The sequence below is a fragment of the Heteronotia binoei genome, chromosome 1 (assembly GCF_032191835.1).
Source record: "Heteronotia binoei isolate CCM8104 ecotype False Entrance Well chromosome 1, APGP_CSIRO_Hbin_v1, whole genome shotgun sequence".
Lineage (NCBI taxonomy): Eukaryota > Metazoa > Chordata > Lepidosauria > Squamata > Gekkonidae > Heteronotia > Heteronotia binoei.
Genome location: NC_083223.1, coordinates 243140242 through 243165956, shown reverse-complemented (window position 1 = coordinate 243165956; position 25715 = coordinate 243140242). Strand labels below are relative to the sequence as shown.

The following is a 25715-nucleotide window of genomic DNA, read 5'->3' as shown; positions in this document are numbered from 1 at the left end:
TTTTTAAAGATCACAGACAAAAATGACTAAAGATTTTTTTAAAAAAAACCCTCAAAATAAAACATGCTTAAAACATTAGCACTTGTTGGTCTTAAAGGTGCTTTCTTTGTATTTCTCCCATGGGATCCAGGGAACTGAGCAAAGGAAGCTCTGGTTCTTTCCCTCCCCCCCCTCCCCAGTGGACCAGGAGGGGGGAGGAGCCTCAACCAATGGAGAACATCAAGGTTTTGCTCTGTAACTCCTGTGATTGAGCAAGCCTCGCAAAGCAAGCTGAGATGCAGAAGGAAATGAGAGAGAGGGAGAAGGAAGCAGATGACAGCCAGTTGCTCAGGAGCATGATTTGCCCGCCCCCCCCCCCCGGCCGCATGTTTGACACACCTGGACTAGAGGGAAAATTTGGATGGGAAATTTAGTTTTGAAATTGAGTGACTGCATGGAAATGCTAGGAATTGCATCACTGTCAGCCTGTCTTAAATTTTAGGTTTGTCATTGCGTTTTCATTTGGTGTATAGGGATCTTCAGCTTATCTATGCCTTGGCTTGAGTTCTGCCAGTGATAGTACAGCCGTTTTTCTTGTTAAGGAAGAGGAGAAGGTTGAGCATTACAAAGCAAACAGGCCTCTGTTTCAGGTTGGAGTTAAACATGACTCTTGAATTTGCTTGTATTACATTTTCCCTCTCCCTTCCTGCAAGAAGCCTGACAGACATGGTTCTCCTCTGCTTCCTTGTGTCTTCACAGTGACAAACCCTCTCCCTTGAAAGAGGCTGAGAAAGTGTGGTTGGCTTAAGGTCACCAGTGAGCTGGATGGCTAAGTGGGAATTTAAGCCTGGGTCTTCCAAGTCCTAGTCTTGTCTTCTGCTCATCACACCGAACTGGCTCTGAAAACTGGAGATCTGTTTTACTAATGGCTAAAAAATAACTTGAGATTCTTTGGAGATAACTACAGTTGTGGCCCCGTGGCACAGAGTGGTGAAGCTGCAGTACTGCAGTCGGAGCCCTCTGCTCACAACCTGAGTTCGATCCCAGCGGAAGCTGGTTCATGTAGCCGGCTCGAGGTTGACTCAGCTTTCCATCCTTCCGAGGTCGGTAAAATGAGTACCCAGCTTGCTGTGGGGAAAGCGTAGATGACTGGGGAAAACAATGGCAAACCACCACGTAAAAACTCTGCTGTGAAAACGTTGTGAAAGCAATATCACCCCAGAGTCGAAAAACGACTGGTGCTTGCGCAGGAAACTACCTTTACCTTTTTTACCTTTACAGTTGCTAAAGAACAGTGCCTTGCTGAGACAGTAAATCTGTTTCTGAGAAGACACACTTCAGACTGCACATAGAGTGTTTGCATGAGTCAGCGCACCTCTGTATATTAAAATCCTCTGTGCACATAGAAGGCTCACATGGCAAGGAAAAAAGGGCATAAGACTTTTCATTCACATGCTAGCATTCTGCATACAGTGTATTTGAATACTTAAGGTTTCTGGAACCTTCAGTCATTTGGTTATATTCCTGCTGCACATATTATCTGGCTGCTGAGTGTTAACTTGGCAGTTTGTTTCTGGAAAGCGGGCATTTTTACACATTACCCCCCCCCCCACCACACCCTGACAGAGGAGAAACTATCAGAACAGTAGATTCTTGGATGGATTCTTAAAGCTACCATGAGGGCTGTACATGATTGGGTAAAATCATGTTAAGTAAGTACTAGAGGCCAGACACAGATTTGTGATCTTGGTTAATCATAGAGTTGGAAGGCACCTCCAGGGTCATCTAGTCCAACCCCCTGCGCAATGCAGGAAATTCACAAATAGTTCCCCCACACACACACATACATCCCCAGTGACCCTTGCTCCGTGTCCAGAAGATGGCAAAAAACCCAAACAAACCTCCAGAATCCCTGGCCAAACTGGCCTGAACCTTTCCTCATAGGAGTTGGTCTCCAGATCCCTTGCCATCTTCATTGTCCTCCTCTGGACACGTTCCAGCTTGTCTATATCCTTATTAAATTGTGGTGCCCAAAACTGAACGTAATTCTAGGTGAGGTCTAACCAGAGCAGAACAAAGCGATACCATCACTTTGCATGATCTGGACACTGTACTTCTGTTGATACAACCCAAAATTGCATTTGCCTTTTCAGCTACTGCATGGTGAGAACTGTGTCCAGGTCTGAACTGAGACAGACATACTATCAGGAGGTTCTTCCCTTTTGGTAATCTATTCTTAGACATGTGGAAAAGAATGTGTGTACTCTGAAAACAAGATCTTTTGTTATTCAGATTAACATCTAGGGTAGACTAATGGTTTCTTTCATTAAAAAAAAGATTGTGGGTTGAATTGTGTAGGCCCATTCCACTAATGGCAGCATCTTCCCCTGTCTGGAGGTGTAAAAGTTTCTGAAACTTGGGGGGAGGGGGAAGGTGGGATTTTGTTTTGTTTTTTGCCATATTTACTTTCCTGTTGAGCCCAAACTTATTTTACTGCTTTAACAACATGAATTTATAATTCATAATTTATAAGTTACTCAAGATATAAAATTGTATTATTTGTCACCGTTATATTACCAGAACGATCAGATTGTGTATATCACTCCAATTATGTCAAAATATTCAGGCAAATGCAATCAATTTTATGTTTCACTGCTTCTGACTGATCACTGTAATGAAATTACTATATAGTGAAATTTTGTGCTTTGGTGTGTTCAGTCAGGCAGAAGAATATGCTGTTGTTTTAACAGATTTTATTTTAGTAGATCCATGTATATGCATGTCTTATCAAGCCCAGCATGATCAGAATAAACTCCACCTTGGCAAATATGTTTTTATATGTTTTTTATATTCAGTATATTCTGACACATAGTAATGTCCTTGTTGTTGGACGAATTTGATGTCTGATCTCAGATTGTAATAAACTATTGATTGTCACAGTTATGGAATTTAAAAGTATAAATGCCTTAGTTTTTGTTTTTGTTTTATTTTTTTGCAAGCAAACGTGCAAAAATACCCAATACTCTCTCGAGAGCTGAAAACTTGCATATTTAGCTTTATTTTTTGCCATCTGAGAGGTAGGAAAAACTTTAATCAGGAGAAAATATTAATTAACAGGAACTGTTATTATTTGGACAAAAACAGTTTAAATAATAAGCATATTTGAAAATACTTTGTACATGTCTGCAGTAAATATATTCAAATTTTAATATCTAATGCTACACTTAATCTTCATGCTACATGTTCTGAGTGGCTAAACTTTGGCTTAAAAAAAGCACTGAATTCATTCCAAGAGTCAAAAATATTTCACAGGAATTTTTTTCAGTATTCTTTAGAACTTCTCAATTTTGACTTTGGTGAAAATGGGAAAAATCAGAAGGGGACACTTCTCGCCCCTGATTTTTCCAAGCCTTTCATTGCTTATGGCACAAAAAGTGCTAGCCTTTAAATCTATATGACCCCATCCAAAATGTTTGTAGCTTATTTTTAAATATTATATACCCTGCGCAGGTTTAATTCCAAACACCCACACACCTTGAATCCTAATACTTGTGCCAGCTCCAAAGCATCTTTTTGGGAAAATGAAGTCTAAGAGCCTGTCTGGCTGCCAGATGCTATACTTCTGACAGTCCTTGATGATCTGAAATCCTGGTTATTCGCCGCCTAAATGGCACGATTATTATTTCCGTGTGCTGTGTGTTACCTGAGTATTTTCTTCCTTAGAAAAGGCATCTACACAGAGAAAAGTCCTCACTGATCTGTTTTCCCACTCCTTTTTAATTAAAAAAGAAAACTACTTCTGATTAGGGTTAAAATAGAAGATTCGTAATCTTTTTTAAATACTCCGAATTATTCAAGAGGACTTTTCTGCACAGGAAATAGATTTGTACTGTACTAAATGATTTACAAAGTTACTTAGAAAAATTATCAGGGACTGTGGTCTATACTACTTGTATAGGCTGTTGAAACTACGATTCTGCTATGGAATTCTGTATTATTTAATGTGTCATGTTAATATTCAGTTCTTTGTACATTTCCAGTTGATTCTACAACCCTAATCCTATTGCATTGTTTATTGAATGTTTCACCCATCGACTGTATTGACTCACTTTATGTAATTTGCCTTGAGTCCACATGAGAAAGGCAGACTATAAAATAAATAAATAAATGTTAGGATGATAAGACACATTCGACCCTTACTAACATTCATCACATAGAGTTTATGTGCCGTTTCTGTATGTGTTTTGACCCACAATGTTTTGTTTTTTTTACTCCTGGATGTAACTGTTACCATGTGCACTGACTTCTCATTTCCCGTATTGCATTTGGCAATTCCCGTATTGCATTTGGCAATAGCTTTGGGTGTTTGCATTATAGGAAGCATGCATTAATTGAGATTTCACTGGGGTTTTCGATCAAATACTCTGTTTATTAAATTCAATTTCAAACCACCTTCCCCCACCAATGCAGGGTTCAGGGCAGTGTAGGAAAGGAAAGGAAAGGTCCCTTGTGCAAGCACCAGTCATTTCCAACTCTGGGGTGACGTTGCTTTCACAACGTTTTCACGGCAGACTTTTTACGGGGTGGTTTGCCATTGCCTTCCCCAGTCATCTACACTTCCCCCCTGCGAGCTGGGTACTCATTTTACCGACTTCGGAAGGATGGAAGGCTGAGTCAACCTCGAGCCGGCTATCTGAAATGTAATAATTCAAATAGTCCATAATTAAAACAATTAAAAAGCAGTAGAAAACACAATAATTAACCTAAAGATAGCACTGAAAATTTCAGTAGTGTCACTGCCTGATGGGGGCGAGGGGTGGAGTGCCAGAAGAATATAACCATAATTGTCCTCAACAAACACCAGGTAGTACATCTCTGCCTTACAAGCCCTGGGGAACTGCACCAAGTCCCACAGGGCTCAGAGAGTTTGGCAGAGAGTTCTACCAGGTTAGAGCCAGGGCAGAGAATGCCCTAGCTCTTGTTAGGGACAGCTGGATATCTCTCAGGCCAGGAACCACCAATAAATTCTGATCTATTGAGCGCAATGCCCTTCTGAGGGTATATCAGGAAAGGTGGTCCCAAAGATAAGTGGATCTTGGACCATTAAGAGCCTTAAAGGTCAACACCAAGACCTTGAACCTGATCTGGTATTCCATTGGAAACCACTGCAGCTCACACAGCACAAGATAAATGTATGCTGTATGTGGAGTCCCCACAAGGACGCACCCTGATTCATTCTGTGGCAATTGGAGTTTCCAGGTCAGCCCCAAGGGTAGGTCCATTTAGAGCAAGTTACAGTAGTGTAATCTGGGAATGACCATCATGAGGATTATTGAGGCTAGGTCAGGATGAGACAGGTAGGGGGCCAGATGCCTGACCTGGTGTAGTCAGAAGAATGCCAGTCTGGTAACGTTTGTTACCTGGGCCTCCATTGTTAGGGAGGCATCCAGGGTCACACCCAAGCTCCTGATGGTTGGTGCCAGTCTCAAAGGCACACCATCAAGAGCTGGGAGTTGGCACCCCAAACCTGAGTCTCCATGCCCCAGCCACAGATCCTCTGTTTTAGAAGGATTCAGTCTCAGGTGCCTCTGTTTCATCCATCCCACCTGTTGTTCTATCTGTAGTTTCAAAACTGTATATTGTTGGCACTGTTTCTTTGGGATGCAGACAGTCTCCCCAAACTGTTTCAAAAGAGTTTCACTTAGGGAGAAGATACTAAAGACTGCAAAGGATTTTTCAGAGTAGAAGTGTTACAAAATGAGGAGGACATATAATGTTGTTTCCTGATGCTGGTGAGCTCATTGTTTAAGTGACGGGGAGTGTTTTTCTTCTCCTCCTAATCATGTCCCCTGTCCACTCTGGTTTAGCCTAGACAAACTTTGCCTGTGTTCTCCTTTCTCCAGGCAGCACTGGTTTGGCAAAGGGAAGAAGATTCTGCTGAATTGCTCCTTGCTTCCATCTCCTATATAAAGTTGCCTTACAGTGAGTCAATCTATTAGTCCTCCTTAATGTCTGTTTTGGCTCTAAGGATCTTAGGAAAAGAGCATTTCCCTGTCTTGCTTGTTGAGATCCTTAAAAACAACAACACTGGTGTTCCTTGAACCTGGGATATTAGTCATTGCAGAACATGTACTACTGAGCTGTGGTCCTTCCCAATAGTTCACTGCCTCTGTTGAGGGAGGGTGACTGGCTTTCCAGTGCTGGATTAGCAGGCTCTGGGAATTGGGTCACAGGGGATGGAAGATCCAGGAAGTGTCTTTCTTCTCTCTCTGTTACTCTGCCCCACCCAAGCCGCTTTCTTTATAAAGAAAGCAATAGATGAATAGAGCTATCGAGCCAGCTTCCAAAGAACCTTTACTTCTTAAGAACATAAGAGAAGCCATGTTGGATCAGGCCAACGGCCCATCAAGTCCAACACTCTGTGTCACACAGTGGCAAAAAATGTTATATACACACATACACTGTGGCTAATAGCCACTGATGGACCTGTGCTCCATATTTTTATCTAAACACCTCTTGAAGGTGGCTATACTTGTGGCCGCCACCACCTCCTGTGGCAGTGAATTCCACATGTTAATCACCCTTTGGGTGAAGAAGTACTTCCTTTTATCCGTTTTAACCTGTCTGCTCAGCAATTTCATCGAATGCCCACGAGTTCTTGTATTGTGAGAAAGGGAGAAAAGTACTTCTTTCTCTACTTTCTCCATTCCATGCATTATCTTGTAAACCTCTATCATGTCACCCCGCAGTCGACGTTTCTCCAAGCTAAAGAGTCCCAAGCGTTTCAACCTTTCTTCATAGGGAAAGTGCTCCAGCCCTTTAATCATTCTAGTTGCCCTTCTCTGCACCTTCTCTAAAGCTATAATATCCTTTTTGAGGTGCGGCGACCAGAACTGCACACAGTACTCCAAATGAGACCGCACCATCGATTTATACAGGGGCATTATGATACTGGCTGATTTGTTTTCAATTCCCTTCCTAATAATTCCCAGCATGGCATTGGCCTTTTTTATTGCAAACGCACACTGTCTTGACACTTTCAGTGAGTTATCTATCATGACCCCAAGATCTCTCTCTTGATCAGTCTCTGCCAGTTCACACCCCATCAACTTGTATTTGTAGCTGGGATTCTTAGCCCCAATGTGCATTACTTTGCACTTGGCCACATTGAACTGCATCTGCCACGTTGACGCCCACTCACCCAGCCTCAACAGATCCCTTTGGAGTTCCTCACAATCCTCTCTGGTTCTCACCACCCTGAACAATTTAGTGTCATCCGCAAACTTGGCCACTTCACTGCTCACTCCCAACTCTAAATCATTTATGAACAAGTTAAAGAGGATGGGACCCAGTACCGAGCCCTGTGGCACCCCACTGCTTACCGTCCTCCACTGCGAAGACTGCCCATTTATACTCACTCTCTGCTTCCTATTACTCAGCCAGTTTTTGATCCACAAGAGGACCTGTCCTTTTACTCCATGATTCTCAAGCTTTCTAAGGAGCCTTTGATGAGGAACTTTATCAAAAGCTTTCTGGAAGTCAAGGTAAACAACATCTATCGGGTCTCCTTTGTCCACATGTTTGTTCACCCCCTCAAAGAAATGCAACAGGTTAGTGAGGCAAGATCTTCCCTTGCAGAACCCATGCTGAGTCTTCCTCAATAACCCGTGTTCATCAATGTGCCTACTCATTCTGTCCTTGATAATGGTTTCTACCAACTTTCCCGGTATTGAAGTCAGACTGACTGGCCTGTAATTTCCCGGATCTCCTCTGGAACCTTTTTTAAAGATGGGGGTGACATTTGCTACCTTCCAGTCCTCAGGAATGGAAGCAGATTTCAATGAAAGATTACAGATTTTTGTTAGAAGATCCACAAGTTCAACTTTGAGTTCCTTCAGAACTCTCGGATGTATGCCATCCGGACCCGGTGACTTATTAGTTTTTAATTTGTCTATCAGTTGTAGGACCTCCTCATTTGTCACCTCAATCTGACTCAGGTCTTTCAACACCCCTTCCAAAATTAGTGGTTCTGGGGCGGGCAAAAAGTTCTCGTCTTCTACAGTGAAGACGGAGGCAAAAAATTCATTTAGCTTCTCAGCCATTTCCCTATCCTCCTTCAGTAATCCTTTTACCCCATGGTCATCCAAGGGCCCCACTGCCTCCCTGGCTGGTTTCCTACTTCTAATATATTTGAAGAAAGTTTTATTGTTGGTCTTTATGTTTTTTGCAATATGCTCCTCATAGTCCCTTTTTGCCTGCCTGATCACAGTCTTGCATTTGATTTGCCACAGCCTGTGTTCCCTTTTACTAATCTCACTTGGACTGGTTTTCCACCGCTTAAAGGAGTCCTTCTTACCTTTTACAGCTTCCATTACTTTGTTTGTTAACCACGCAGGCCTTTTCTTATGCCTGTTTGTGCCTTTCCTAACTTGTGGTATGTATTTTATCTGAGCTTCTAGGATTATAGTTTTAAATAGCGTCCAAGCTTCCCCAAGGGTTTTGACCGTATGTACCTTTCCTTTCAGTTTCTTCCTCACATGCCTCCTCATCTCAGTGTATTTACCCCTTTTAAAGTTAAACGTGGTTGTGGTGGTCTTTTTGGACAACTCCCTATTTATACAAACGGTGAAATCAATAACATTATGGTCACTGCTCCCAAGCGGCGCAATCACTTTTACATCTCTCACCAAGTCTTGGGCATTACTTAGGACCAAATCCAGGATCGCCCCACCCCTGGTAGGTTCTGAGACCATCTGCTCCATAGCACAGTCATTGAGAGCATCAAGAAACTCAATCTCTTTCTCTCGACCAGTTTTTACGTTTAGCCGCTATCTTTAAGCCTTCCATCATATTATAATCGTCCTCTCTCTTTTGATTTGGTGGGCGATAACAAACTCCCATAGTTAAATTTCCTTTGGGGCCCTCTATTTCAACCCAAAGCATTTCTAAAAGTGAATCTAATTCTCTGATCTCAGCCTTACTGGACCGTATATCCTCTCTGACATACAGAGCCACCCCACCTCCAACCCTTCCCTCCCTATCCTTCCGATATAGCTTATATCCAGGAATCACCGTGTCCCACTGATTCTCCTCATTCCACCAAATTTCTGAAATTCCCACAATGTCTATGTTTTCTCCCAACACTAAACATTCCAATTCTTACATCTTGCTACCTGCCCATGAGCGTGAGAGAGCCAGTTTGGTGTAGTGGTTAAGTGCGCTGACTGTTATCTGGGAGAACTGTTTTTTATTCCCTACTCTTCCACTTGCACCTGTTGGAATGGTCTTGGGTCAGCCATAGCCCTCGCAGGAGTTGTCCTTGAAAGGGGAGCTGCTGTAAGAGCTCTCTCAGCCCCACCCACCATACAGGGTGTCTGTTGTGTGTGTGTGTGGGGGGAAGGTAAAAGGAGATTGTGACCACTCTGAGATTCAGAGTGAAGGGTGGAGATTCAGAGTGAAGGGTGAAGAAAAGAGAGATAGTACTGGAAGTTGAGTATGATCAATGGGCTGTAGCAAGGGACTTACCTTTTCTCTCTCTTTGATGTTGTCACAGTTTTTCTAGATATGAGTTGTGTCCAGGTGTGAGCATAATTTCTGCCCTTACGGTACCACACGAAGAAGCTCTTGATTATCCTTTTTGGGTTTGTATAATGAATTTCCTGGAGGACGCTTCCATCCTTGACCCATTTCAGTCCGGCTTCCGCCCGGGACACGGGACGGAGACAGTGTTGGTCGCCCTAGTAGATGACCTTCAACGGCATCTGGATCGGGGTGGCTCGGCGGTGCTGATGCTGTTAGACCTGTCACGGTCGACACGGTCGACCATCGGCTACTGACGTGCCGCCTCGCCGACGCGGGGATTCAGGGGTTGGCCTTACAGTGGCTTTCCTCTTTCCTGGAAGGTCGGGGACAAAAGGTCGCAGTAGGGGGGGAGCTATCCCAGAGGCGCACACTTGATTGTGGTGTGCCCCAGGGGGCGGTTCTCTCCCCGATGTTATTCAATATCTACATGCGGCCTCTTGCCCAGATAGCCCGAAGGTATGGGCTGGGGTGTCACCAGTATGCTGATGACACCCAGCTCTATCTACTGATGGACGGCTGGCCGGTCTGCGCCCCGGAAAATCTGGACCGGGCATTACAGGCCGTGGCTGAGTGGCTCAGACTGAGTGGGCTGAAGCTAAATCCTACGAAGACAGAGGTCCTTTGCTTGGGTCGCCGCGGCCCGGGGGGGGGGATCCCCCTGCCAGCTTTTGACGGTGCGCCGCTGATGGCGGCGGACAGAGTCAGGAGCTTGGGGGTGCTGTTGGAGCCTTCCTTAAAGATGGAGGCTCAGATAGCAGCCGCTGCCAAGTCCGCATTTTTTCATCTTAGGCGGGCAAGGCAGCTGGCCCCCTTCCTGGAGCGCGACGACCTAGCAACAGTGATCCATGCTACGGTCACCTCGAGGTTGGACTACTGCAATGCCCTCTACATGGGGCTGCCCCTGTCCCGGACTCGAAAGCTGCAGCTGGTGCAGAATGCCGCGGCCCGGCTGTTATTGGGTCTCCCAAAGTGGGGACACATTCGGCCGGGTCTTCGGACTCTGCACTGGCTTCCAGTGATGTATCGAGTCCGGTACAAGGTGCTGGTTATTAAAGCCCTATATGGCCTGGGACCTGCCTACCTGAGGGACCGTCTCTCCCCATACGTTCCCCAGAGAGCACTGAGGTCAGGAACACAAAATCTCCTCTCTATCCCCGGGCCAAAAGAAGCCCGCTTGAAAGTCACTCGAGATAGGGCTTTCTCCGTTATGGCCCCCACTTGGTGGAATCAGCTGCCGGAAGAGGTGAGGGCCCTGCGGGACTTGGCTCAATTCCGCAGGGCCTGTAAGACGACCCTCTTCCGGCTAGCCTACACCCAGCCGGGATGGAACCTGATGTAACTGGCCTGCCATCTGTTTATATAAAATGATATGTTATTGGTTTTAAGCTGCATTGTTTTTATGAATTGAAATGTATTGGTTTTAATGTTTAAATGTGAAGTATTTAATTGTTTATATTTAAATTGTTAAATTGTTATTGTTGGAAGCCGCCCTGAGCCACTCGTGGGAAGGGCGGGATACAAATCCCGAATAAATAAATAAATAAATAAAATAAATGAGTCTCTCTCACTCCCTCTCTCTGAGTGTGTGTAAGGACTTTTACATTATTTCAAGGAAAGAAGGCTTTTCTCTTCCTGGTCTCCCCCTCCTGACTTCCGTGTGCATTCACGGTGGGAATAAAAGATGACCTCTGCCTCAAAACAAACAAACAAGCAAAAACCAGGCTGTGGAAAAAGCCTTTTGTTCCAAAGCTGTCTGTGTTTGTATAATATATGAAAAACGTGTCTTCCCACATGATTCTTATACTTGTTAAAAGCCACTGGGACCTGTAGCTCCCCAAACAATAACAGATCAAAAGAGCAGATCTGGAGCTGTGGGGCTCAATCTTCCCCAAACAGATGGTGAATCGCCAAGGGTTCCCTGGGCTTTTGGAGGCAGAGTCCACAGTCACTGTTCGGGAGAGCAGATTGTCAGTCTCTGTTGGTTTCTCTTTAAAAGTGTGTGATCAGGAATTCTTTTTTTAAAACTAAAAGTGCTACAGTAAAAAAAATCTGAAGGTAGATTAACAAAAAAATAATGCGTAGCATTTATACCAGGGGTGTCAAACTCATTTGTTATGTGGGCCAGATCTGACATTAATGAGATCTTGTTGGGCCAGACCATGTTAGGCAGGGCCATATGTGTGCCTATTTAAGATTAGGCAGCAGAGATATAAACTTTATAAAGGACACAGACAAACGTAATTCATTAAAAAAAAACACCTCAAAATAAAACTGTCCAATTGAGAGAGCCTGGTGAAGCAAGCTCTGCCTCCCCCCCTTCCTCCCCAAGGGAGGAACCTCGGGCAATAGAGAATATAGAGGCTTTGCTCTGTAGCTCCTGTGCTATTGAGCAAACCTGGCAAGGCAAGATGTGATGGAGAAGGAAGCAGATGATAGTGAGTTGCTTGGGGGCCTGATAGGAGCCCTCTGGGGGCCTGATTCGGCCCCTAGGCCACATATTTGACACCCCTGATTTATACGGAGGTATTCATGAGGATTCAAAAGCATTTTGCTTACAACTACTTGGTAAATCTTACAACAACACTTCAATGTAGGCCATTATTACTTTCCACAATGGTAGGATGTAGTGCTTATGTGCTCCAGGTGGAGACTTGCACTCTCTGCTGTTGTGCTGGATCTGCTGGCACCCAGCATTTTATTTTGTTGTTCCAGTGTTTATCATCCCTAACTGCAGGCCTGTAAGCTATGACTAAGAGCCTGTGTTTTGTAGACCCTAGAGAACCTCTCCTGAGTTCATAGTTGATACTCAGTTTGACCCAGGGACCTACCAGTGCTCATACTTAGCTTCTATGTTATGTATTTGCTTACGGGCCCAACAGAGGGCTGCCACCAAGAGCAGCATTTCCACGCCTCGTTCTCCACTCTTTTCCTGTATTGTGGTGCCTGTCTGTCTTCGTTAGTGCTTTAGAAATCTGTGCAGACTTAAAAGGCATGTGGGCATGTTCCTTCTAGAATGAAAGAGTCAGTTTGGCATAGTGATTTGTCATCAGACTAGAATCTGGGAGATCGGAGTTCAGATCCTCACTTAGCTGTGAAGCTCACTGGACAGCCTTGGGCTAGTCACTTTCTGTCAGTGCAGCTTAGTTCTCAAGAGATCTTCTCCGTGGTCTCTGTTCTTCACACTCATGGGATAGAGTGCCTGCGCCGATCCCCAAATCGGTACCTAAAAAGCCCGGGATTTTTTCGCGCTCGGCACCAACGGGCATGCACAGGCGTCCCAGTATGCATGCTCGCCAGCGCGAGGATCCTGCCAGTTCCTTTCTGACCGCTGCGCTGAGAGGATCTCCTTTCGTGTCCTCGGTTGGTAAAGTAATCTTAGGATTGCCTTTCTTGTTGTCTATAGCCCATTTGTTATTTTCTTAGTGTAGTTAGTTAGTTGTTAGATAGTGTTGTAAAAAAAAAATTGCTGGACTTGCCCTTTGGGGCCCAGTTTTCCCCCGTTTTTCCCCTCAAAGACTTTCCTGGGTGGGTTTTTTTCCTTGGCGTCTATGGAAAGACGTTGGGGTTTTTTTAAGAGGTGCCACTCCTGTGGGAAGAAGATTGCCCCCCCCCCCCCCCGACGGCCATTCCCTCTGTCTCCTTTGTTTGGGCGAGGGACATCGTGTGGATTCTTGCTCGCACTGCCTGAGTTTTTCCAAACAAACTCGCAAGAATCGAGCAGTGAGGCTTTCGGCTGCGTTGGTAGAGTCGGCACTTCATCCTCAAAAATTGGCATTGAGCCTGTCGGTACCGATGGGGGAGGCCGCAGCCCCAACGGTCACATCGGCCGATACATCGCCGATCAGGACCGAGATGCCGGTCGAGCGCGGGCATTCCACAAAGTGACCTTCTGAAGGGTCAGTGGACACCCCAGCTAAGAAGTTTTGGGATGACTCGGGGACCCGATCATCCGCACCGAAGAAGGTGAAATCTAAGGAGAAGCGGAAGAAGAGATCGTCCTGCACTCTTTCCCCTTCTCATGATGCTTCGAAATCGATGTTGACCGCTCCACCGAGGAAGATCTTGGCGTCCCCACATCGTAGCCCTTCGGTGTCGAGAGGCAGTGCTTCGCAGCAGTTGCGTCTATCGGCATCGGAGCAAGAGATCGACCTTACTCAGCGCTCCCATTCTTCAGGGTCGAGGCATCACAGTGAGAGCGACTCTGTCTCGGAGGTGGAGGTATCGGCACCGATGGAGTCATTGGCACCACTGGATCAGGCAACAGGTCAGAGAGAGCTGGAACCAATTACTGTAGCTCGCCGCTTCCCACCGCTTCCACTGTGGGAGCAGCGCTAGTGGCCTCCCTACGCCTATCCATACCCACTGTACCAATGGTACCCCCCTTGTGAGTTTGCAGACTGGGACCAGCAATCCAAGGCATCCCATATGTTGAGGCTTTCCCAGCACTCTAGGCGGCGTCCCTTGGCATCGATGTCCGTCCGGCCCGAAAGATGCAGCGTGGTGGTGGAGGAAGTCCAGCCTAGGTTGTCGGTGTCGATCCGGTCACTCATCAGAGAGTCAACACCGGTGCTCTCAGAACATTCTTTGAGGAGAGAGTCTTTATCTTCAGACTCCGAGGTTGGTACGGACGATCCGGACAGGGCTTTGGAACCTTCGCCAGTGTCTCATACTGCTGAGGATCTTCCCATTTCACCATCGGAGGATCTAAAGTCATATGGGGACCTGGTGAAGAGCATGGCACTCTCCCTCTCTCTCCCGGTGACACAACCACAACCCGTTGTAGACGACACTGTATTTGACATCATGCAGCGGGATACATCTACAGCGGTTGCCCTGCCTGTTATGAAGGTCATCTTACAGGCAGTGAAGGAGCCCTGGGCGAAGCCTGCTTCTACACCTGTGTCATCAAGAAGGTTGGACCACATGTACCGCGTCCAAGAGGCCGGTGCTGAATTTCTCTTCATGCATCCAAAGCCCAATTTGGTGGTCGTATCCTCCTCGTCAAAGGCCCGCAAGACGCACTCCTCTCCACCAGAAAAGGAGGGAAAGAAGCTGGACAACATTGGGAGGAAATTTTACTCTGCTGGGGCGCTGGGAGTAAAGGTATCTAACTATGCTGCGTGCATGGCTAGATACCAATACTCAGTGTGGGAACAACTTACCCCCCTCTTGTCTTCCCTGAGTGAGGAGAAGAGGTCTGCTGCAAAGAAGTTGCAGAAGGAAGGCTTTGCTGTAGCCAAACAACAACTGGCTGCAGCCAAGCATATGGTGGATGTCTCAGCAAGAGCCATCATGTCTGCTGTCTGCCTCTGCCGCCATTCCTGGCGCAGGTCAACGGCCCTCCAGCAAGACACCAGGGCTTTAGTTGAAGATCTGCCCTTCGAGTGCGAAGGCCTCTTCAGCTCGACCACCGACAATGCTCTCCAGGAAATGGATAAAAGCATAAAAACTTCCAGGAACCTGGGTGTCCCTGCATCTTCCAGAGCTGCAAAACCAAAACAGTGAAACAAACCTTGGTCAAAGAAGCCATATCAAAAGTTCTCCCCAGAACATCAGTGGAGACATCGCTCTGCCCAACCTGAGAGTAGGTCCCCATACAGGGGGAACAACAGTAACCGCTGTGCTTCTGCACAGACCACTGGCAAGTCCAAGGGCGCTCGGCCTCAAAAGCAGGGCCTTTGACTTTCTGGTAGCACGCGTCACCGTCCCCACTTCTTCTTCGTCTATCCGCCTCCACCCATTCCTGTCAGCCTGGGAGTCCATCTCTCCAGACACGTGGGCGCTTTCCATCGTCGTGGAAGGCTACAAAATAGATTTTGCTCAGATTCCGAACCAATCTGTGGTAATCACCACACCCCCTTCCCCACCTCTGTTGGCGGAGGTGAGCAACCTCCTACAGAAACACACCATAGAACGGGTCCCGGTGGAGGCCAGGACGGGAGGCTTCCACTCTCGTTACTTCCTGGTTCCCAAGCGGGACGGGGGTCTGAGGCCAATCATGGACCTTTGGAATCTGAACAAGTTTATTCTGTTCCAGATGTTCAGAATGTCCACTCTGCAAACAATTCTGCCCCTCATCAACCAAGGGGACTGGATGGCAACGCTGGCCCTCAAGGATGCCTACTTTCAGGTCAGCATCCATCCTGCGTTCAGACATTTCCTTCAATTTGCAGTAGGTTCTCAGCACTTCCAGTTCAAGGCCCTTCCATTTGGTCTGTCCACTGCACCTCAGGTGTTCACGAAGATGATGAGCGTTGTGGCTGCCCACCTACGGCTTCAAGGGATAGTCATCTTTCCATACATCGACGATTGGCTCCTTGTGGCAGAGTCGAAGGAGAGTTTGTCAAACCATATTGCCGCCACTCTTCGTCTTCTTCACACCTTGGGTCTGCAGGTCAGTTTGGAGAAATCACACCTTACTCCATCATGGACAGTTCAGTTCATAGGGTCTTTGCTGGATACGAACCGTCATTGCGCTTTTCTGCCTCAGCAGAGAGCGATGGACATTATCAACCTTGTCGAACTTCTGCAGAGTCGAAAGTGGGGCCCGGCGCAGCAGCTGCCGTGGATGCTGGGGCTGATGGCGGCGACTACAAGCGTGCTGCTCTTTGCGAAGCTGAGGATGAGAGGCCTACAACTTTGGTTTCTTCGTCAGTTTCAACCGTTAAGGGACTCACCTCGAAAGAGGTTTGTAATTCCACCTGTGACACTTCAAACACTGCAGTGATGGAAATCAAAGGACAACATTTGTCAGGGAGCTCTCTTCCACCTACCTGTACCAACAGTGACAATCACAACAGATGCGTCTTTATGGGGTTGGGGGGCCCGCATGGACGCTCTGTGTGTGGGGGGCCCTTGGCCTTTGAATTGACTCACTGCCATATAAATTACCTGGAACTGCTGGCAGTTCATTTTGCTCTTCAATCCTTCCGCCCCATGGTGGCGGGTAAGGTTGTTGCTCTGCTAATGGACAATACCACTGCCCTGTGTTGCATCAACAAACAGGCACTGGAACTGTGGTCAGAGTGCCTGGACCACAACATCTTCGTGAAGGCTGTGCATCTCCCAGGGGTGCTCAGCCTGCAAGCAGACTCCCTCAGCAGGGGTGCGGCTTCCCCACACAAGTGGGAGATACAGTGGCGCTTCCTTCAACCTGTGTTTCAGCTCTGGGGGTATCCTCAGGTGGATGTCTTTGCCACAGCTGAGAACCGGAAGTGTTTTCTCTTTTGCTCCAGAGGGGGCTCGGATCCAGAGTCGTTGGGAGACGGTCTGCTGTTCCCGTGGGAAGGTCGGTTCCTATATCTGTTCCCACCTCTGCCACTATTGACAAGGGTGGTCAACAAGATCGCAAGAGAGAGACCATGCTGCATCCTGGTGACTCTGTGGTGGCCTCGGCAGAACTGGTTTCCGATCTTGCTCCAACTGGCGAGGGGGGTCTTCTACCATTTTCCGGCGGAACCGGATCTTCTGTCATCTCAGGACGGTCATGTATTCCATCACAACGTGCCCCACCTGAAGCTGACAGCGTGGTTCATCGACCCTGTGAGTTCTCCAGCAGAGTCCAACACGTTTTCCTGAATAGCAGGAAGCTGTCTACCCACGCTTCCTATGATAGGAAGTGGCGGAAGTTTCTTCAGTTTTTAGTTGATCCTACAGTTTCACCCCAAAGGGTGGGACTATCAGTAATTTTTGAATTTTTGTTATCTCTGGTGGATGCTGGCCTTGTTTTTTCTTCCATTAAAGTTTATCTGGCAGCAATATCTGCGTTCCATGAACCAGTTGAGGGGCATTCAGTTTTTGCACACCCTCATTCTAAGAGATTTTTGAAGGGTTTGCTTAGGTTTCATCCTCCTTCGAGATCACCCCCACAGTTGTGGGATTTAACTCTAGTGTTGGACAGGCTGATTCGTCGTCCTTTTGAGCCGATGGCCACATGCTCGTTACAGCTTCTATCTTGGAAGACTGCTTTTTTGGTAGCCATCACATCAGCACACCGTGCAGGGGAGCTCCCGGCTATGCGTTGTGACTACCCATATCTAGCTTTTCAGGAGTCTGGGGTGTCGTTAGCTCCTGATATTTCCTTTCTCCCCAAGGCTGTTTCTCAGTTTCACCTTAATTTTCACCACGTTTTATCCTACACCTTCCTCGGATGAGGAAAGTAGGCTGCATGCCCTAGATGTTAAGCGTGCCTTATTGTTTTATTTGAGTCGCTTCAAGAGTTTTCGTAAGGACCAGCATCTCCTCTGTTTCTTATGTTGCTCCTAAGTTAGGTTCCAGAATCTCATCTCAGCAGCTTTCAAAATGGCTCACTGAGACTATTAAACTGTGTTATTTGTTGGCAAAGAAGCCGTTACCTGGGCCTATTCGCAGACACTCTACAAGAGCGATGGCAACGTCGGTGGTGTTCCTGAAAGGCGTTTCCCTGACGGATGTTTGTAAGGCTGCCACTTGGCCTCTCTGCATACCTTTATGAAGCACTACGCGCTGGATGTGCATGCTCAGCAGAGGACTCGTCTGGGAGCTGCGGTGCTGCAAGCTGTTTCTTCTGGTTGACCGTCTTCCCGCCTCCAGGTATGTCTTGCTTGCTAATCTCCCATGAGTGTGAAGCACAGAGACCACGAAGAAGATAGACAGGTTGCTTACCTGTAACTGTAGATCTTCGAGTCGTCATCTGTGCATTCACACTACCCGCCCTCCTTCCCCACTGCTGACGGTCTCCCTCCAGTAGGGGCTTCCAGCGGTCAGGAAGGAACTGGCGGGATCCTCGCGCTGGCATTGGCGAGCAAGCACACTGGGACGCCTGCGCATGCCCGTTGGTGCCGAGCGCGAAAAAATCCCAGGCTTTATAGGTATCAATTCGGGGAGTGGTGCAGGCGCTCTATCCCATGAGTGTGAATGCACAGATGACCACTCGAAGATCTACAGTTACAGGTAAGTAACCTGTCTTTGTTAGGGAGGCAAAGTGGAGGTGGGGAGAACGATGTATGTCCCAGTAAGTGCCTTGGGGTGGGGCTAGGTATTATAAAAATGAGAGATAGGGTAGTGCTTTTGGAGTTCATGTTGCTCCATTGGCAAGTTACTAAACATGGCAGGTTTCCAAGAGAAAAATAAAAAGAAGAGCCGGGTTAAAGTCATGGTGTTTACTTGAGTCAATATGTGGGGAGTCTGAGCAGGCTTCCTCTTTTAATTTGCCTAATAGTGATGATCTTTTAAATAAACATTTGTCAATTAGAATGTCTGTTTTTATTTTACTATAGAACAGCGTCAGACTTTGGCTGGTGTGAAACTTCTGTGGATACGGAGTGCTATAGGCTGTATCTGTTACTATTGTGGCACTTCTGAAAAAACAGGATGGGGCTGTAGGGGTGGGGAAAATTTGCGAGGAGGTATGGTGTGAGACAGGATGTTGCAGGATAACCCAATGCTGCCTGCTCCAAACCCCTTACGGATGCTGGTGTACAATTAATTCTCTCACCCTGTCTTTTTGCAGGGTAAACCCCATTTTATCTAAAACAATTCCAAATCACTTTGTTTTAGAAAAAGTTTGTATGTGTCATTTCTTGTAGCAAACTTGAGGATCAAGTGTCTGTCAGAGGCAGCATTGAAACAGGGCCCTCTCACTCCTCATATAGAAAACTTGATTCTGCAATTTTTTAAAAAAAACCCCTTTCTTCACCTTACAAAATGGTCAGAGAGACTCTGACAAGGCTTCAGAGGACACAGAATGATGTGGACAACTTGAATAGCAGCTAATGGGAAATTTTAAAAAGAAAGCAGAGAGGCAGGTGAGATTGTTCCACATCCTAAGAGTACCTTCACTTTTTTAAAGAGTAGATTTATATAGGAGAGGGAAATCTGAGCCAGGAAAGAAGAAGAAGATATTGGATTTATATCCCGCCCTCCACTCCGAAGAGTCTCAGAGCGGCTCACAATCTCCTTTACCTTCCTCCCCCACAACAAACACCCTGTGAGGTGGGTGGGGCTGGAGAGGGCTCTCCCAGCAGCTGCCCTTTCAAGGACAACTTCTGCTAGAGCTATGGCTGACCCAAGGCCATTCCAGCAGGTGCAAGTGGAGGAGTGGGGAATCAAACCCGGTTCTCCCAGATAAGAGTCCACACACTTAACCACTACACCAAACTGGCTCTCACCAAACTACCTGTTCTTCTGGTGTCTCCCCTGCTCCCCTTATTTATGGGCCCTCAACTTGTAAACCTTATATAAGATCAACCAGGGATTCCCTCGGAAGCCTGAGAAAACAGAGTGGGCCTGAACCAGCTTTTGAAAGAACAAAAGAGAGTTGACTCTGCAGACTTTGAGGGGCAGACCAGTCCATATACAAGCTGCCACTACTGAGAAGGCCTTGCTCCTTGCAAATGCTAGCCTTACAAAGAAAGTGAGTGTGAGGGGGAACCCAGCCTCAGTGATGTAATGTTAAACAAGATTGTAACAATTCTAAAGTATTGGATTCAAGCCCAGTGGCACATTTATAGACAAACAAGATTTTTGGAGTTTAAGTTTTTGAGAGTCAAAGCTTCCTTTGTAGAACTTATTGCCATCTCTTGCACAGTTTTCTGGAGACAGGCATGTGCAGCTCTTGTTTGCACTGTTGCGGAAATGTTTAGGTACTGATATTGTTATCTTGAGCTCTTAATTCTAATGCATATAATAGAAGCTAAATGCTTGCTTTGTGGAGCACTTCCATGAGTAAATGAGCTACCGTAAACCCTTTGGCAGGGTACAATTAAAAAAAAATCAGTTATGGGGAGTGGCTTGGTTGATAGATTACAAACAGGATTCCAGAGTCACTTAGCTATTTCACAAGAAATAAAAAAAATGGTCTCTATGGTTTCTTGATTAGATTTGAATTTTGCAAAGTTATATTTCAGCCTGTGTTACTTGCATTTCATGGTTTCTTAAACTTGCTTTAAAAAATCTACATAAAAGATCTGCAGTGTATCTGAAGAATGAAATGTATCTGAAGAAATTCACTGCCACAGGAGGTGGTGGCGGCCACAAGTATAGCCACCTTCAAGAGGGGTTTAGATAAAAATATGGAGCACAGGTCCATCAGTGGCTATTAGCCACAGTGTATGGAGCACAGGTCCATCAGTGGCTATTAGCCACAGTGTATGTGTGTATATAACATTTTTTGCCACTGTGTGACACAGAGTGTTGGACTTGATGGGCCGTTGGCCTGATCCAACATGGCTTCTCTTATGTTCTTATGTTCTTATGTAATGAGGCTCTTTGCTCATGAAAACTTAAACTGAAATAAAATTGTGTGCATCTTTAAATCTAAGGTGCCACTGGTCTCCTGTTTCTTGTGGCATTAACAGATTAATACAGTTACCCCTTTGGAATGGATTTATTTTCATTACTTTTAATAAATGTTAATATCCTGCCTTTTTTCATGGCCAATGATGGCTTACACTAATTATTTAATATATGTTGGTCTTCTTTGTGGTTTTATGGGCAGAATGTGAGGAACTGCTTGGAGGTGGGCAGGAATTTATGAGCTGCCCTCCCATGTGTTTGGACCCCTATTCCCCACTGTTACCTTCCTCCAGTGCTTGCATCCTCTTCCCTCAAATCTTTCCTCTGTTAGGGATGAGAAAACACAGTTTGCCCTGCAAATATTACAGCAGCAAGCTTCTTCCTCATACTTTGTTCTGAGTGACCCTCTCAACAGAGACAGCAGATTGCACTTCCCTGAATTTGAAGTGGATCACAGTGGGATTTCAGGGATTAACATGGAGGGATGCCAGCAATCATCTAGCCTAATTGTCTGCCCAGAGGGGGCAGCAATGCCAGTTTGATCCCAGCTAAGTATGCAATGCCTGTTTAATTCAGGCTGCAATCTTGGTGTTGCACAGTCTCTGCAAGCATTGTGCAGATACTGTAGGGGAAAATAATCTGTGACAAAGCAGGCATTGTCAGCAACATTTTGATTAGTGTGTTGTAGCCAGAGTGTTTGATGTGTTTTCTTAAACACGCACTCGGGAGAGCATAAATCAGCTGGAGAGTGCTTAGGATTCTTGCATTTATAGCTCTTGATAACCATCCAGGAGGTTGTATTGGCATCTGTGTCTGGAATTCTTTTGTTATCTGCAGTGGCAGAAGAAAGAGGCTCTACTAGTTTATTTTGGGTTACTTTCCATAACCAACTGAGAGGTCCCTTCTCAAGGGTTTTTGGATGATTCTGATTCCCATCCTCTTAGCACACTCTGAGAGGCTATGGTTTTGTTCATGTGAAATTTATGGCTTTGCCATATATAGTGGCTGTTGTGGTTTAAAAAAAAAAAACAGAAGCATTCAGCTATGCCATCTTAGTTCACCTGCAGTTGAAAGCAATTCTGGCAATTGTGTAGCTCTTATAGAAGTGCAAAATGCCCTCAGGGCTGTTGGAGCATTTGCTGCGACATGATCAAGTATGAAACAGAGAGAACTTAAAGGGTGCTTTCCTCAGAGAGATATCCTACCTGCTCAGGTTTATTCAGCCGCTGTGCAAATGGACGAATTCATCCATGAAGGAAGGTTTGTGTGTCCCCAGCCACAGTCCTTACACCTATTTTTCTTTCTTTGTCAGAATCATGGCCAGCATGCTGACAGGCAGTTTTTCTTGCAGGAAGCCTCCAGTGTGTATCTAAACTGCCGTTTTTGTTTGTATGTTAAACAGGAGACGAACCCCTGGAGGCTGGCACTCCCTGCTGGGAAGTTGTCGAATACCATGGGAATATTCATCCATGACGCTCTTCAGTGCCTGATGCTTAACAGCAGTATGTGAAAAGGTACAGTATGGAGATAGCAGGGTTTCAGAACCCAACCAGATTACAGCATGCTTGAGTTACATGACTCAGCTGAGCCAGTCCATCCAAGTTGCTCATTGTCTGTTGAACTCATTGCCTGCTGCTGGCTTTGCTCCGTTAAGCCCTTAGCTGGGACAGAGGTTGTTGGTTCCACAGGTTTGGAGTCCAGAATAACAGGAGCCATTGGGGGCTCAGGATCCAATAAGTCCAGAACAGTAGGAGCTGCTAGAGGCTCAGTGTTCCCTGCTGGAGGGCAGTCACATTCTGGCCATTGACACTGAAGCTGGTCAATGTGTCAGTGCCAGGTAACGGAGCACTCAGTTGCAACGTGGTAGGAGACCAGCCCGGTGACCTTCATGATGGTGGCTGGAATCCAAGCCCCCAAAGTTCATCACATATACGGCATCCCCTGGTTGGAATGCCAGGGAACATCCTGGGTGTCCCCCAGTGGTGGGTGGTCAGGAGCCAAATCCAGGTGGAGCAGTATGGTTAGCCTCTGGCCCATGAGCAGCTCCACCGGACTCTGACCCATAGCTGTGTGCAGAATGATGTGCTGCTTCAATAGGAAGTCCACTATCCTCTGGTGTCAGTCCCCACACAATGTGTTTCAGAGAGTGGAGGGGAAGTAGTAACCCCGTATGCAGTAATAAACATTCAGTATGGCTGCTTTGAGGCCAGGTTGTGGTCTGCTCAAAGGAGGATGTGGGAAGATGGAAGGTGGGTGGGCAGAACAGCAAACTGTTGAAGTAGAAAGAGAGAAAACATGCCTTTGGCTACAGAGGTGAACAGTGCACAGCATTCCCGATTTCACAACAGTGCTGCTTGGGATTTTCTGTTTAAGCACTTAACATGTAGCTCTGGGAGGTGTTACGTACAGATAAATGCTGCTTCTCGCTTCTGAGCTGACATTGTCAACTGGCTGGGCTCCAGCAGCTGATTTGCCCTGAAGTAAAGTGGCTTCACCAAAAAATAATAATAATAACACTGTTATGTTGGGAAGGACAAAAAACATGTAGCTAAAGCAGAGAGGCGAAACTCGGCCCTATCACCTTGTCAACCTGAGCCAAAGCTCTGTTGAATGTGTGCAGACAAAATTGACTGGTATTAAAAAAACAAACAAACAGAAAAGAAAACCCAAAGAGACATCCAGACAAACCCAGCTAAGTCTCAAACTGCCAGAAACTGTTTCTTACCATTAAAGTTGCCCCATTTTTACACATCAACTGTGGCTACACTCCAGTAAACTTGTAATAGCTAGATACGGGTACAGCTAAACACTGGAGCAGTGTGGGAGGTTAGGCACAGTTCCCAGGGATCAGTACAGTCTGACCCTCACACGTGATGGCATGGCTATGGCTAGCACAACCATTAACATGGATAGCCTTAAATTTGAGTCCAGCAGCACCTTAGAGACCAACAAGATTTTCGTGGTGTACACTTTTGAAAGTGTACACCACAAAGGGAGCTTTGACTCTCAAAAGCTTATATCCCAAAATCTTGTTGGGCTCTAAGGTGCTACTGGACTTGAATCCATCCCTTCTCCTGTGGACCAACATGGCTATCCTCCTATAATTATGTACAGGCAAGGAAATGGGTGTCTTGAAGCCCCAAAAGGAGGGGTGTCACACTTATTTGTTATGAGGGCCAGATGTGACATAAATAGGACCTTGTTGGACTGGGCCATGTGTGTCATAAAATGTAATGCCAAGTAGTGGAGATATAAACTTTATAAAGGACACAAACACAATTAAAGTGTTTTTTTAAAAAAAAACTAAAATAATTCATGCTTAAAGTATTAGCACTCTTGCAATATGGTGGTCAGTATCAAAGCAAGCTCCCCCCCCCCCTTTTCTCCCCCAGAGAGGAGCCACAGCCAATGGGGAAAATGGCTTTGCTCTGTAGCTTCTAAGCAATTGAGAAATCCTGGCAAAGCAAGCTGTGACACAAGAGAGAGGGAGAAGGAAGCAGACTTGCTCACGGGCCTGATTGAAGCCTTCCAGGGGCCTGATCTGGCCCATGGGCTGCACGTTTGAAACTCCTGCTCAAAAGCGTCAGGCCTATGACATAACTGAGTCTAAGCAGGAAGAAAAGTGAGAGCAGAGCGGAGAGGCAGGATAGAGTCTGGATGCACTGGGTAGGATTTCCACAAGGATGCTTTAACCTTTTTTGAGTGCTTTCTGTGCATATGAGAAGGGATGTTACTTTTGCAAAATGATTTAGGTGCTAAACAAGAGGAGAAGCCTGCTTCCTGACCTCTGTAATGAGCTGGGTGCTAGCTGAGGAGTTCAGGTTTTGTTTTGTTTTGTTTGAGACCTCTATGGCTGCTCTGCACCTGGATTTCTGTGCCTCAGAATATAAATTTGCCTCTGGAACAGCAGCTGTCCTCTGTGCCCTCTTGCCACCTGCAGCCTTATTTGTTTAGATCTTAGATGCTTTGTACTAAAGGCCATCAGTGTTCTGTCTAGCCAGGCACTGTCTACCTTGACTGGCAGCAGCACTCCAGGGTTGTAGGTAACAAGGTCTTTTGCGACATCTTTTGTCTTTTTAGTTGAGATACTGGGGGATGCAATGTGTATGTTCCATCACTGAATTCCTGCCCTCTTGCCACCTGCAGCCTTATTTGTTTAGATCTTAGATGCCTTGTACTAAAGGCCATTAGTGTTCTGTCCAGCCAGGCACTGTCTACCTTGACTGGCAGCAGTGCTCCAGGGTTGTAACAAGGTCTTTTGCAACATCTTCTGTCTTTTTAGTTGAGATACTGGGGGATGCAATGTGTATGTTCCATCACTGAATTCTGATTTTTCCCCTTATGCACACAAGTGCTGCAATGCACACAGCTAGGGTAGGATACCAACAAAAAGATATGGACACTTCTTAGCATGGAATTATTTACTAAAACTCCTGGTATGCTTGGTAGAAAGCTAGTGTGGTGTAGTGGTTAGGCTACAATCTGAAAGATCTCTCTGTCTGGGGCAGTGATGCTCTGTATTCTTGGTGCTGGGGGGGGGGAGTAACAGTGGGAGGGCATAGTGTCTTGGCCTCACTGATGGACCTCCTGATGGCATCTGGGGGTTTTTTTGGACACTGTGTGACACAGAGTGTTGGACTCAATAGGCCATTGGCCTGATGCAACATGGCTTCTCATGTTCTTATCCAACTTAGAATCCCCACTCTGTCATGGAAGCTTGCTGGGTGGCCTCATACACTCTCAGGCAAACCTACTTCACAGGTTATTGTAAAGATAAAATAGAGAAGGGAAGACTGTTGTAGGCTGCCTTGGGTTCCTCCATAGGGAGGAAAGTGGGGGTATGAATTAAGTAAATAAATAAAACCCTGCATGGCCAAATT

General features: G+C 46.2%; 1 protein-coding gene across 5 annotated transcripts in view; it reads left to right on the top strand.

Moving 5' to 3' along the window:
* The window catches only part of EXTL3 (exostosin like glycosyltransferase 3), a 197517-nt gene that overhangs the window by 100905 nt on the left and 70897 nt on the right, over positions 1-25715 (top strand). For 4 of the 5 annotated variants that reach the window (XM_060250128.1, XM_060250154.1, XM_060250118.1 and 1 more), the window contains one exon: positions 22238-22349. The exons of the other annotated variant lie outside the window; for it this stretch is intronic. The gene's annotated coding sequence lies outside the window, so the exon portion shown is untranslated. The remainder of the gene's footprint in view (positions 1-22237; positions 22350-25715) is intronic. 5 annotated transcript variants of the gene reach the window in all.